Consider the following 14,337-nt stretch of genomic DNA (forward strand, 5'->3'; position numbering starts at 1 on the left):
GACATTTGATAAACCATTTCCAATCATCTAATGTATTTTATGTTTAAAAGTTTCCCTCTGCTCATTTTTTCTCAAGTTCTTAGCTTTGGGTTCCTGACTATTTAAGGTATCAAGTGTAATTAATATTGGCTAAGCCCATTTTCTATTTGCACATAAGTGAAATTAGGCCATGATAACTTGTGCCTTAGCGACCATCAAATTTTAGTTGTCAATGCATCTTTATGCATGAGAATGAAATGTAGTGTAGAATTACTCTGAAGTGGCCACAATACTTCTTGTGTTAGACAGTTATCATATCACATTTTTAGAAACTCCAGGAATCTTTTACTAGTGTCAGGATGAGATTTCCAATGTATGTCCCCCAAGCTACCAATCCTCCATAGTAACACAATTTTTCTTTCTATAAATGGAAATTAAAGGAGCAGCTCATCCTGTTTACATGATGATTTGGTTGCCTATTACAGGCCTTCTCTAGAACCTTGTCATGTGATACATGAGTTACAACAGGGGTCCTCAACTTTGTGGCCACCTGAGCCAGATGAGTGCCACTGGGCCAGTCCATGGGCCAAACAACATCCAGCATGCCAAGATCAGGCCATGGGGCCTGGCACTGCTCCCTCCCCGCCCCAGGAGCATGGCACTCCCCTTTTCCTCCCCTGCGCACTGGGATTGGACAACAGGGGCCTGGTGCCTTCCTCTCCCAGTGTACCACAATGGGGCCTGGTGCTGCCCTTGCCCTGCCCTGTGTGCTGGGATAAGGTACATGATCCACTGTGCAGGGTCCAGGGTTCCTCATAGGTCTGGAAATTTGGCAGCCAGGGAGTGGTGTCACTACTCCCCACTACCAGATTTCCAGACTGATGGGGAGCCCCACCAACCAGATCAAACATCACTGTGGGTTGGAGGCCTAGGATCCCTAAGTTAGATCATTGATCCATAAGCATTCCTGTTCTTCTGGACTGTCAATGACTTCCTGGTAATGGAATCTTATATAGAAAGTGCCAGCACTGTCCTCTTCTGCTCACTCTTTATTACTAAATAAGTTTATGCAGTGTTTTCAACATTCTAGACGTATGACTTATCCCATCAGTCATAACTTCAGGCTATTCCAGAAGTTTTCTTTTCAGAAAGCATACTTCTCATTATTCAAGTTTACTTCTCATGCTTCTGGCCTTGGCATATGTATTAGTATTGATGCTTCAGGTTCAAGTGTGCGCATTTGTAATGCATTTGTCTTTTGGTCCTTCTCCATAGCCCTCCTGACTACTGTAGTTCATCTGTGATCCAATCTATATACTCCCTCTAGAATTCAGTCCAATTTTCCATGAAAATGTAATGTAAATATCAAATAGAAGTCAGATTAAGTCCTTGCTGGTCACTAAGGCTCGAATCTTCTCTTTCTAAGTAAATTTGACATTCCTTAGCATTTCTTGATGGAACTAAGGGTTCCCTAGGCCTTGGAGAGCCAAAGATGCAGCTACTTTGTCTAGACAGCTTCATACTCATACACGGGATTATTGAATGTGGTTGTGAGCCTTCAGCAACTCATTTTGTCTACACACTCACATCCAGCATCAAACACAATATATGTGCAGTAGGATGAGGTCTGGATTTGGTCCTACTGTCAAGGAAGCAAACCTAAGTACACTAAATCTCATTTCAAATCCCTATGCCCTGACATTGGACCTGGGTGTTATGGATCTCCAGGTGCAGATTCAGGATTTGACAAAGGGAAGTCTGAGAGTAGAAAACCATGCTGAAAGGGTGGCTGAACCCCTGCTTTCAGCCTCCTCCTCCTTCCCCACGCACTCGTGTGGGCAGGCCTAGCAGGAGCCACTAGAAACTTTTAGAAGTCCCCAAAGCAAATAAGAACTCCCTGTTTCCCTCATGCTCACTCAGATCTTCTCCTTTCCCATTCTTCACTGCTGCTTTCCCCAATGTCCCTGGGGCACAGGAAAGCTTCAAAGCTGTTCCTGCCTGCTTCAGCCAGACTGCATGGGAGCTGGGCTCAGCTGGGGCAGCAACAGTGGCAAGGGGCCTAGGGTGGGTTCCCCCACCCTGCCTGGTACCCTGGGAGCAGATATGTGGAGGGGGATGTAACTGAGCAAAGGGGTGGGATTCTCATCTGCTTTGAGGATTTTAAAAAAGTCCTCCATACTGAACCAGGGTATGGTTCAGTCCACAAGAGGGCAAAGGGTGTCCAGCCATGCCACTGCAAGGCGTCTGGATCTGCCCTCATGAATCTCTCATTTAAAGGGTTTTCCTAATGCATGGTTCTTTCTTCTGCCTGCCATGAGATATGCACTAACTGTATCTTGATTTGAGTTAGAGTGCCTAAGACTGAGAAATGCCAAACATCTGGTTGTTCCTCTAGGCCAAGTACAAAAGCCTGATCTGCATCCTGGCAGGCAGGAAAGACTCCAAAACAGCCTTCTTCATGAAATATTTTGCCGGGGGGGGGGGTGTACTCATCACCCAACATGTGCCCATGGACCTGGGAACTGCTATGGTTCTATGGGGTCCTGAAACAGTTCCAGAGCAGAAATGAGCTACAGAAGGCCCTGCAACCCTGAAAAACTGCCATAAGATACAGGAGGTGGTAAAGGAAAAGGGACAGAATGTCAACTGTGAAGGTGCTCCCCAGTTATGGCAGCAAGGCTGTGTTGGAACGAGTCTTCCACAAGGACCTGCAGAAGGAACAGAGGGACCTGAACTGGCAGGTATCCCACTGGGTACTCTGTGGGCACTGAGAAAGAGAGGGGCAAAGATAGGTCCACCAATCTGCCCAGAGGACTCTGCCTAAGGAAAGCAGGAACAATCATCCACCTCCTTTGGTACTGCCCATATGTCAAGAAGGTGTGGAACATGGTAAACCTATTCCTTTGTGTGGTGTCAGGGGTCAAGACCATGACTGGAGAGGCAGTGCTGTATGGGCACCCACTTCAACCAGTTTATCTCCTGCATCAGGAGCACCCTGTGGAAGACCAGAAACCTACTTATGTATAGGCACACAAACCTTTCAGTCGAGGACTGTGTCAAGATAGGACTGAGTGAGTTGCAGGTATACTACCAAAAGACTGTAAAGATGACAGTGAAAAGATGGCAGAATGATTTGGAAGAGAAACAGTTGCCACAAACTTTTCAAGAACAACTCCCCTGGAGAAGACAGTGATGCTGATGCTGATTATAATGAAGAAGAAAACAGAGACAGCGAGGAAGAAGGAGGGATGAGCAATGAGAAGGTGATGGCGATGACAACAAAGAAGGTGACATGGACTAAGGATTAGGGAGGGGAATGGAGGGGTGGGATGGCAGGGGTTGGGGAAGACAGAGGCAGCACAGGCAGGCCAGTGCAATTGTAAGGGGTAAGGAGATGCAGATGGAAGCATGGGTATGTGGGTGCATGAGTGAGATTGTGATAGGAATTTGAAGCTGTAACAGTGTACATGTGCTAGGGCCTGTCAAGTGAACTGGACTGTATTGTATTCAGGTAAATAGGTACATAAAAAAACACAAAGATAACAGGAATGGAGAGGCTTCCACATAGAGAGTGTAAATAGACTAAGACTTTTCAGCTTAGAGGAAAAAGATGACTGCATATGGTAGAGGTTTCTAAAATAAATAATTTTATAGAAGAAAGTAAATAAGTATTTACTATTTATTTTATCCAACTATCACATGCAATGAGATAATTAGGAAGCAGATTTAAAACAAATGAAAAGGAAGTTCTTTTTCATGTTGTGTAATTAACCTGTGGAACTTACCACAAGATGTAGAGGCTAACAACTTAACATGATTCAAAAGAAGATTAGGTAAATTCATGTAGGACACAAGTATTAGGGCTTAGTATGCCCTCCAGATTAAGACTACTTAGGGCTTCAAATACCGGGAGCACTAAGGGGGCGGCGGGGCGGTGGGATTGAATCAACCTTGATAGGCCCTGCATAAATACTTCCCTGTAAATACTTCACTGGCTAGATCCAAATGTGCAGGCATGAGCAGTTTGTGGTGATGCAAACCTTTTTGCAGCACCACAAACTGCACACCTGGAACATTAAAATTTGCCCTGTGCTACAAATTTGCAGCATGAAGGCAAATTTTCCTACTGGGGAATCCTGGTAGGAAAAAAAAAGAGTGAGGAGAAAAAGCATCATCACACACATGACAGGAGCGTAAGTCGGCAGACACAGAGGCTTGGTCCTACAGGGAGATGCTTTGGCTGCCTGCCAGAGCATCTCCACTCCTTTATTTGTGCCTAACTCCTCCGGTATGCTGGGAGCTCTACACCAGTTTGCCCAAAGCAGGGCAATTTGCCCCACAACAAAGCATACATGCAGGGATGTGTGCTGCAGCAAATAGCAGGGAGAGTGGGCCTGATGGACCTAGCATTATAAGGACACTTATAATATTCTAAGTATATTCCCTCTCATGTCCAAAATACTTATCTCATTTTTGGTTATATTCAAGAACTGCCAAAGATTTTAAATGTCTGTGACATAAATGTACTTTTTTCCCACAACCTTTACAGTTTGCTGGGGACAGCATGTTCATTGTATTACATTTTGGAGGACGTAGTATGGAGCTGATTAAAAAGATAGCTGTCTGTGACCGGGAAAAAGAGAAGGTAAGAGATTCTGTTAATTCCACTAGCACCCGTGTTGTGGAACTAGCATGGGTGCCAGAACAATGATGATTTAGAATGAGAAGTTTGCGTTAATTGAAAAATAACCTGTCTTGATCACACATTTAAATTGCTTTTTCTCCAAACACTTGTGTAACCTCTTTCCATGTGAGTCAATGGTCCCCTCTGCATGTTACACTTAACTTGTGATCCAGCTACATGTTTGGCTAATTAGTGGTATGATAAAACAAGCAATAAGCTACAAAATTATTCCACAAAAATGTGGAATAACTTTGTAGCTTGTTTGAATCACACCATTAATTGAATGCATGCCCAGGTGCCACCCGGTGGCTGGAAGCCCTATCACTTGAGGTGCTCCCAGCTGCAGGGGCGCACCACCTGCTGCCAGCCCCACATGTGACAAGGCTTGCAGTAGGGGCAGTGTTCCTGGCACTGCCTCAGCTGTGAGCTTCATCAGTTGCAGGGCTTGCAGCAAAGAGAACGCTGCCCTCCCCCGGTGAGCTTCATAAGGTTCAGGACTTTGTGGGGGGCAGCACTGGGAATGCTGCCACCTCTGGGAGCCTCATCAGCTGCAGGGCTTGCATCAGCAGCAGTATTGTTGGTACTGCTCCTACTGTGAGTCCTGTAGCTGATGTCAGCTGTGGGGTTTGCAATGGGGGCAGTGCCAGGAATGCTGCCTCCGCTCTGAGCTGCATCAGCTGCATGGCTGCAAGTCTTGGGAGCTGGTGCAGGGGGTGCCCAGGATTGTGATCCCAAGATTCCCCTGCACCAGCATTAAGTAGTGATGGGATCTAATGCACAGTCCTACAATCATGCCTCTGCCTTGAACATGTGGCATGGCAGGAGGTGCAATTGTGTGGATTGTGCATTAGATCACATTGTGCCTTCACCTGCATATAGAGAGGGGCCCAATAAAGTACACTACTTTGAGTGTCACTGAGCTAGGCTAAGTGTACAGACAAATGCATTGACACACAGAACTATCTAATGCACAATCAGTCTGGGGGAAGCAATGAAGCAAGTGATCATGCTCCATTTCTTTTTACAGTAGTTAATTCTTAGAACAGTGAGCACATAGCAGAAAAAGAAGGGCAGGAAACTCCTTTTTTCCTCACACCAGAGTGTTAGGAGTTCTTGCCTGGTGAGCATCTCAAAAAAAAGACCAGCACATATGCCCTTTGAAGCATTGACCCCTAAAATCTTCAGGTTGATAAGGTGTAGTAAACCTGGTGTATATTAGGGTAACAAAATGATGTCTTGATAGAAACATGTAATTTTGGGGTGAAAAATCTCCCCTTTAGCTGTCTATTAGTGGGCATAAAATATAATATGGCTGCAACCTCCAAGTAAGGATATCTTAGGTCTCTCTGTTGGAAGCTGTAAGGGTAGAAAGGTAGGCAATGGATCATTCTGAAAATGCCCTGCATAAATACTCTTCCCCTTGGCAGCTCCAAGATCTATGGTACCGTTAGCTCCTGAATTGTGGTGTAGGCCTGTTGTCTGACCATTATGCCATTTCTTAGGTTCTTAGTGGAGGTTTTTAAGACGCGACTAGACAGAGCCTTGTCTGGGATGATATAGTTGGGGGTGATCCTGCTTTGAGCAGCGGTTAGACTAGATGATCTCTTCCAGCCCTAATGTTCTATGATCCTATGTTTATTAATGACCTATAACAAGAAGACTTTGCCAAATTAGGCCCCATATTAAGAATTCAAATACAAAAAATATTTGAATTGAAATAGAGAATTATTAACTCGTAAGAGTTAAGGATTCAAATAGAGCGGCTTGAATAGTGTGGAAGGAGATTTATTTTGTTTTTATTTATGTTATTTGTTTTTATTTCTAAACAAATCTGAATCTCTCCTATGAAGGAAGAAATGGAAGATGTTGCTAATAACTTTGGCCCTTTGGGCCACAGCTCCAGCTAGGGCTGAGCTACTGGCTGCTGTCTGATCCTGCCCCAAATAAATTCAAAGCCAGCAGGGAAGACAGGAGTCAGCTGTCTGTAAAACCAGTCTCCTAGCTTTGAGTGTCCTGGTTTGACTCTTGTCCCTACTTTTGCTTTCTCTTTCTATACTGTTTATCTGTGTCTGGCTTTTGATTTTGTCTAGTTCCTGACCATCATTCTCAGCTTCCAATTCCTGGATCATCCGTGGCTCTAGCTTCTGAAATGAGTATGATCTGTGGCTTCCTGATTTTGGCTTCAGCCTGTTCCTGACTATGATTGTGTGTGTGTGTGTATTTGTGTGTTGAGGAGTTCGTAACCCCTTGCGGAGCTATTCCCAAAGACACAGAGTCGCTATCAGTTTCAAAATTTATTCAGCATGCTGGGCACTCTGAGCGAACTCAGAGGCCCCGAATAAGACTGTTAGAGGCGATTTATAGTTTACAGACAAGATGCGCGTGCAGGTGGGAATTTTCCACTGTGAATATCAGGTCAGTGTGGGACAACGCTTAATTGTTTCAAAACTGGTTTGTTTGTTTTTTTGTCTGCATGTTAACTAATGGGGGATGGGCTGTATCTCTGCTTCAGACTTCGAGGTGACGAGGCCTGTGTCTTATCAGTCTGTCCTTGAAGCACTGAGTCTGCTACACTATTATTTACGATCTTGTATCAGCCTGTCCTTACAGGCTGAGTCTGCTATAGAAGTTTAACTGCTACACTATTATTTATGATCTTGTTAGTAAAATTTCTACAATTCCCCCCTTTGATCCTGGCCTACAAAGGCTGGGATCACTCTACAATATTTGGCATCTAAACGCTTCTGGCACTAATATTTCAGCTTTAGACATTTCAACACTTTCTTCTATGTTATGCATAGTACATCTACAACATGTGGATAATACAGAAGGTAGGGTTCCAATACATTGAATACAACAACAGGTTAGAATAAAAAAACACCCAAGAGCAACAATAATAACAATGAGTTTGTGAGCCCATCGTAATCCGGGGAACCAGGATGTTAGGAGATCCCATGCATCTTGTATACCCCAAGAGGTGTTATCTGTGGTTATGGCGTGGAATTGACTAGCCATGTTCTGGATTTTATGAATATCCTCTAATACCTTTCCTGATTCATCTACATAGGTACAGCAAGTATCATTGACTAAAGTACATACCTGCCTTGATTAACAAGAAGTAGGTCTAACGCTAGGCGATTTCGTAAAGTAATATGAGAAATTTGAGTTACTTCAGTTTGCAGTCGGGTTAAGGCATCTGCGGTGTTATTAGCTAATACTTCCAGGGAGGCTGAAAGGTTTACAAGAGCCTTTTCAAGTTCAGAATCACCTAGCCAAGGTATGAACCATCGGGCAAAGGAATGGAACGAGGTAGGTCGCTCAACAAGAGGGTTGAGGCCTGCTCCTCATCGGAACCGATGTGGGCGGTTTCGGTGCCACCCCTGAAGCGATGTGTTCGGGTGAAGTGTCATGTCTGGGATCACTACGCCCAGGGTGCATGTGCCACACCAGGTGGGTGGCAAATGCTTAAATGCAATTCTCTCACAAAGCCAATAATGCCCCACATGTACAGGTCCATTACCTTGCCAACCAAGAGAGGATGAGTGTAGGGTTATTGTTATATTACAAGCACCTGCTGTGGTATTTCCTACAAACACAGCAAAACTACCAAGACATGGTTTGCAATAGCACGCAGAATCTTGAGGGAGGATTACTTCATTAAGGAACCAGTACTCATAGTACCATTTGCTGTCATTATGGGTGCTCTTGCTAATAGAAGAATAATTGAATGAACCAAGACCAAGACCGATGAGAGGAATACCTACACTTGGATGCTTGGGTAGTCAAGTACACACCCAGCAGTTTGAGAAGTTTAAGTTACTTGCATAGGAATTGGTCATTTTCACAAGAGCATTATGAGGCCATTCTACATTTTGGTGGGGATTGACAGTTAGTAATTTAGGGGACGACACTCGCCAAACTGAGGTCCCCATTCCATTTTTGAAATAGAATGATTGTTCCCCAGGATTAGTAGTTTTACTTTGGATGTAAGCTTGACTTGCCTCTGTGGTGGGGTCTGCACACCAAATTTCATCGCTATTAACGTAATACCCATACAGCTTACATTGACCTGGGGAAGCATTGGACCTGTACATGACAGCGGAAGACCCTTTAGGCGGGACTTGATTAACTTTGTCTCGAACTTGTTTGGGTTAGTATACCCTAGTTGGGTGCCAGGATAGACTCCTGCGAACCGGGTGAGACTGCAGGGGCACCCAATTAATGTGGGCAGACAGACTACTAACACAAATGTACTTATGATAGTACTTGCAAGGCACATATTGTCCACTGATTTTTGGATCTCTGCAGCCAAAGGGGAGGTACACGATGAGGTTCCGTTGGGGTAAACACTGCAGGTTTCACATGTGTGTGATGGATCCATGAATTCCTTTCGGTGATTTTGATTGCGGAGTGGGTAGTTAGTAGGACTTGGTATGGTCCTTCCCACATTGCCTCTAGGCAACTTTTCCATCACGGAACACGGACCCACACGTAGTCACCGGGACTGAAGGGGTGTATCTCGCAATCGAAGGGTACAGGTTGTTGAACGGCAGCACGGCGCTGTAAAGAAGTAAGCTGCTTCTGCAAAGAAGCATAATGGGTTAAATTCTCATCCCCCGCTAGCAATCCTGTATTTGGAGGAAGGAAACCATGGGTAATGGGGGGGATGACCAAACAAAAGCTCATAGGGAGATATCTTAACATCAGCTCTGGGCGCGTTTCGCATAGCAAACAGTGCAAGGGGCAATGCCTCAGGCCACTTAAGCTGAGTTTCTGAACACACTTTGCCTAGAAGGGTTTTTAGAGTCCGATTTGCCCTTTCCACCCCTCCAGATGACTAAGGGTGATAAGGGGTGTGAAGCTGCCTAGTGATTCCCAACCGTGTATAAATTGTTTGTAAGACCTGGGAGGTGAAGTGACCTCCTTGATCTGAGTCAATGACTTGAGGTATGCCAAACTGCGGAATAATGTCCTTTAGAAGTGCATGAGCAACTTACTGATGAGAGGCATGGGTGGCAGGAAACACCTCCACCCAATGGGTGAGCTGATCTCACACTACTAAGGCATCGAGGGCTGGACTCGATGATCTCCCGAGGTCCCTTCCAGCCCTGATGTCTATGAAATCTATGAAATATGAAATCTATGTAATCTATATCCTCGGCACCGGGGAAGTTCGATGAAGTCTATTTACAGTCTCTCAAATGGTTGATATGCCCAAGGTTGGCCCCCAGGTGGGGCTTTTCTCTCTGGGCCAGAGTTGAACGCTGGGCAAGTGGAGCAGATGCTGGTCACTTGTTTAGCCACTGCATGGATCCTAGGGGCAAACCAAACTCAGAGAATGGTTTCAGCTATGGCAGTTGCCCCATAATGACCTTGCCCATGGACTATTTGGCACAGGGGCCGCTGTAATGTTTTAGGCAAGATGGGGCGGTCATCGCTAGTGTACCACAGTCCATCTTTTGAATAAGCCTGATAGAGACATTTCCAGTCTTCTTCTTCTCCTTTGCATGCTTGCTTATATCCTTCCAAGGCTCTGGGTGTCTCCCACACAGGAGCAAGGACATTGAGACTTAGGGGTTGCTGAGCAGCAGCTTTGGCAGCAGCATCCACTCGCTCATTTCCTTTAGCCTCAGGCGTGCTCCTGCCGGTGTGTGCGGCGACATGTATTATGGCTATCTGTCTGGGTTTCTGGATGGCTTCCAGGAGCTCAGAAACCTGAGTGGAATTTGCAATCTTTGCTCCGGAAGAAGTAATGAAGCCTTGCTGTTTCCATAATTGCCCGGTAGAGTGGCAAATTCCAAACGCATACCGACTGTCAGTGTATGCATTTAAAGTCATCTCGGTTGCCAGTTTACATGCATGAGTTAAAGCAATCAGTTCAGCTGCTTGTGCACTTAGCCGGAGAGATAAGGGCTTTCCTTCAACAATGTTGAAGTCAGTGACAAGCGCATACCCAGTTCGACGAACTCCAGCTTCTATGTAGGAGGACCCATCTACATAGAAAACTAAGTCAGGATTGTTCAGGGGCACATCAGTGAGGTCGTCTCGGGGCTTTTCCATCATATGAATGACGGTGCAGCAATCGTGATGTGGCTCTCCATTCTCGGGATGAAGCAAAAGCGAGGCCGGGTTGAGGCTAATACAGCGTGAGAGGCGCACGTTTTCAGCAGCTGGCAGAGTCACTTCATACTGGGCTAAACGCTGGTGAGAGAAGGCTTGAGTCTTTTCTTTAGTCATTAGGGCTTCAACTTCATGAGGAACCCTGACTTCGAGGGGGTACCCCATGACTAGCTCTTTCGATCACTCAACAAGCAGTGCTGCTGCTGCAACGGCGCGCAGACAGCTGATTACCGCTTTTGCCACTGGATCTAAGGTAGCAGAGTAATAAGCGATTGGGCATAACTGAGGTCCCAGTTTCTGGGTTAGGACTCCTGAAGCTACTCCCCATCTCTCGTGGACAAATAACACAAATGGCTTCTCGTAGTTGGGGAGTCCTAGAGCAGGGGCTTGTGATAGCTGGTGTTTAACTTGGTGAAAAGCATGGTCTAGCTCGGGGGGCCATTGAACCACGTCAGGTTCTCCCTTCCAAGTGGTCTCTACCAGAGGCTTAACCATCTCTCCGTAAGCAGGGATCCAAGGCCGGCAAAATCCAGCCGCTCCTAAAAAGGCTCGCATATGCCTCTTAGTGGTAGGCTTTGGCAAGTCTTTTATAGCCTTTACCCTTTCATCAGACAATTCCCGCAGTCCCTCTGAGATCACATGCCCAAGGTATGTAACCTTCTTTTGGCAATATTGTAATTTTCCTGGGAATACTTTATGTCCTCTTTCAGCTAATCCTTTTAATAGTTTTAAAGTGTCCGTCCAGCAGCTTACCTGAGTCCGTGATGCTAGTGGTAGGTCATCTACATACTGTACAAGTACTGTATCCGAGGTAAGTATGATACCTTGTAAGTCTCTCGTCAGGATTTGGCTGAAGATAGTAGGACTCTCGGTGTATCCTTGGGGAAGTCGTGTCCAGGTTAAATGTTGTTTTCTCTTCCAAGTGAAGGCAAAAAGGTATTGAGACTGGGCTGCAACTGGGATTGAAAAGAAGGCAGCCCACAAATCAATTACTGTGAATCGAGTGGCCCACCACAGGATGGAGGTAACAATAGTGGCAGCGTTAGGAACTACGGCAGCTCTGGGAATCACATAATCATTTATAGCACGTAAGTCTTGCACAAAACGATAAACAGGCTTGCCATCCTTTCCTAATTTAGGTTTCCTGACTGGTAACATGGGGGTATTGCAAGGAGACTGACACTCCACTAAAATCCCTTTCCTGATGTATTCATCTATAAGGGGCTGCAAACCTTCTTCTGCTTCTTTATTCAGCGGGTACTGAGGCATGCAAGGCGGGACTCCCCCCTTGGTTTGAATAACAACTGGAGTGGCAGACTTCAGCAGTCCAACATTGGTGGACTCCCAGCCCCACAATGTGGTTGGCAATTGTTGTAGTTCCACCGGTAAATTTCCCTTTTCCCCCCACCGAGGCCAATGCCTCGGCAAAATAAGGCAGTTTGTCAGTTGGTAATTCTAAAGTTATTCCCTCTGGACTACAGCGTAGAGTGGCCCTCAGCGTACACAGTGAGTCCCATCCTAATAAATTCATAGGAGCATGGGCAGACAACAAAAAGGAGTGTTCACATGACAAGGGTCTCACTTGGACTCGAGTAGGGGCACTCCTGCTAGTTTTGAACAATTCCCCCCCACTCCCATCACATTCTCAGTTCCTTCCTCAATTAGACCTGCACGCTCAGGAATTTAGATAACATAGACATAGTAGCACCAGTGTTAATTAAACAATCATATCTTTGCTCTCCTACCTCAATTGAGACAGGGTCGTTCTTATTGCAATTTATGGTTACCGCAGGGCAGACTGGGTGAGGGTGGTCAGTCGGGTCACTGAGTCCTTCTTTCCTGTGAGTAGTTTTTGACACCAGCTCCTAGCATCACTGGTCCAGAGGGGGCCCCTGTTCTGAGATGGCTCCAGTGTTCATCCTCTTCCTCTGGGGACACTCTCATTTGAAGTGTCCAAGTTGTTTACAGTAGTAACATACTTCGCTGGCCCTTTGAACTGTGGACCACCCTTTGCCCTGGTTTCTCTGACCTAATCCCCTCCGTTGAAACCCTCTCTGGCCCCTTCCACTGTTCTGTCCTCTTCCTGACATGCTGTGCACAGTTCCCTCAACCATTGCAGCTCCTAGCTAAAAATCTTCCTTTCTCTCCTTTCTTTCCCTCTCCTTTCTCCCACCAAACACATAGCTTGCTATGTTTCTTATCTCTAACATACTCTTTCCTTCCCACCCTGGAGTATACCTGCAGAAATGCTCCTTGATATCGGGAGCACTCTGGTTTACAAAGGCTGATACTAGTGAAGGCACATGCTCTGGTTTATCTACATCAAGACGAACGTATGTCTTGGCTGCCTCATGCAAACGGGTAAAGAAGGCATCCGGATGCTCCTCAGGTCCCTGTTTACATGCATGGAATTTTCCCCAATTCAAAGGTTTTTACTCACTTCATCAAAGCCTGCTAGTAAATCATTCCGGGCTTCCCTCAGGGATGCCCTTCCCCTGGGGGTGTTGTAATCCTAATTAGGTTCATTAGAAGGCCAAGGATCTCTGTTTGCTGCTGAGGCACAGTCTAAAACTTTAGCCTGCTCATCTGGGGTCAGCAGGGTATCCATGAGTTCCTGCATGTCTGACCAAGAAGGGTCATAAGTATGGACTATGCACCGAATAGTCCGTCCTACTTAATCAGGTTTTTCCCGAAAAGAGGGGGTTTGTTGTTGCAAAATGAGGAGGTCCCCTCGGGTGAAAGGCACATGAATTAGAGTAGGGCAAACCTGGAAGATGCCCCCGCCATCCACAAACGGGACTGGGTAGGTTCGCAAAGGAGCCTGAACCACCGCATTCGGGTGTTCCTTCCCTTGGCTGGGTGGAAATGCCTCCCCCACAGGATCCCGGCTCCAGGTCCAGACCAATGAAAAACCTCTGGAGGCAGAGGGTCCGGAGCTCGGAGCCGGCGCTGACGCCACGGGAGCTGCAGTGCTCTTGTCAGGGGGCAGGGGTTGACCGGGGACAGGGAGAGCAGGGTAGGGATGCTCAGGTCCATCTTCAGACTCTACAGAGATTGAAATTGGAGGATTATAAGGAGGTGGAGTGGTAGAGTAAAGACCCAGTTTTGGGGCTTTTTCGGCTAATTCAGCCCACAGGTACCAATAATCCATCTGTTGAGGTTTTAAAGCTACTAATTCCATTCGAAGGAATGCCAAACGAGACCGATCAAACGAGCCAAATTTCGGCCACTGTTTATCCGGAGCACCTTGTTGAGTTAAGACAGGCCACTCCTGTGTACACAAAATACAAGCGCGCTTCCTGCCCATGCCGGACTGCACCAGCAGATTCCCTTCTCCCCAGACCTGGAGATGCCTCCCTAAAGGAGATCTCGGTGAGACGTTTGAAGCCGATTGTCCCATCCTCCCGAGACTTAAGCACTCTGGTCTATCAATTCCTGGGAACAGCTACCCCTCACGGCAGGCCCCACTTACCCAACGCCCGGACCAAGCCCTCTGAATGGTGACAAACTCACCTATGCCAGCTGGGAAGGTTGGTCCGAATGACAAGCAGCCG

This window comes from Crocodylus siamensis, chromosome 1 (genome assembly GCF_052110815.1).
Source record: "Crocodylus siamensis isolate JL-2025a chromosome 1, ASM5211081v1, whole genome shotgun sequence".
In the NCBI taxonomy this organism is placed as follows: Eukaryota; Metazoa; Chordata; order Crocodylia; family Crocodylidae; genus Crocodylus; species Crocodylus siamensis.